Source organism: Pseudomyrmex gracilis, unplaced genomic scaffold (assembly GCF_002006095.1).
Source record: "Pseudomyrmex gracilis isolate BER0280 unplaced genomic scaffold, ASM200609v1 scaffold_1090, whole genome shotgun sequence".
Lineage (NCBI taxonomy): Eukaryota > Metazoa > Arthropoda > Insecta > Hymenoptera > Formicidae > Pseudomyrmex > Pseudomyrmex gracilis.
In genome coordinates, this window is record NW_018021674.1 from 994 (window position 1) to 1,842 (window position 849).

At 28.0% G+C, this 849-nt stretch overlaps 1 non-coding gene across 1 annotated transcript; it reads right to left on the reverse strand.

Annotated features, from left to right (window-relative positions):
• Positions 1-350: 350 nt before the first annotated feature.
• Positions 351-422, reverse strand: Trnam-cau. Its single transcript has one exon. It is a non-coding gene; the product is annotated as a tRNA-Met (tRNA).
• Between the last annotated feature and the right edge of the window lie 427 nt (positions 423-849).

The following is an 849-nucleotide window of genomic DNA, read 5'->3' on the forward strand; positions in this document are numbered from 1 at the left end:
ATATTTGATAAAAATGTGAGATTTTAAAACTATAAACGTAGTTTTATGTTATGCGTATTGCGACTTCAATGATTCGTTGTATGCTAATGAACAAAAAGATTTATCAATTAGTAATAAACTGAGAATCATCTCGGGCTCTAAGTCTTTAAACTAATCAATAAATATAATTGGTCTTGAAGTCCCGTTCGCTGGATGTTGTGCGGAGAATATGTCTATATATATATATATATATATGTATATATATATATGTATATATATATATATATATATATATATATTGTATATACATATGTGTACACATATAAACAAATTCACATTTTCATGTGAGTTTTTGAAGTAAAAAAGATTTATACCTCTTGTGAGGTTTGAATTCACGATCACTGGTTTATGAGACCAGTGCTCTACCACTGAGCTAAAGATGCGTTTCATATCACTGAAAGTGTCATTGCCATACATTTGTTAAAATATCAAATCAATATTATTTTTTTGTTGTATAAAATAGTATAAGATTTGTATGAAAAACTTCAAGCATTTATATAATTTATAAATATCCTAAAGTTTGTGATTAAATTGATAAAAACGAATGTATATTTGTGTGACTATTTTAAGTTTTTCCTTTTTACGTGTGTATGCAGTAACAGGAATCTGTTAATTGTTTTTTGAAAGCTTGTGAGAATATATATAAAAGCATTTTCAAACTTAACATAGACAACATGTCGGAAAATAACATGTTCAGCTCCGATATATTTCTGTCAATAATACATGTGTAGCTGCGCGCGCTCTCTCTTCAAAAAGCAAGACTGCAAAAGCATTATTCTATGCGTGTGGAAGCGTTATCGTATATTCCAT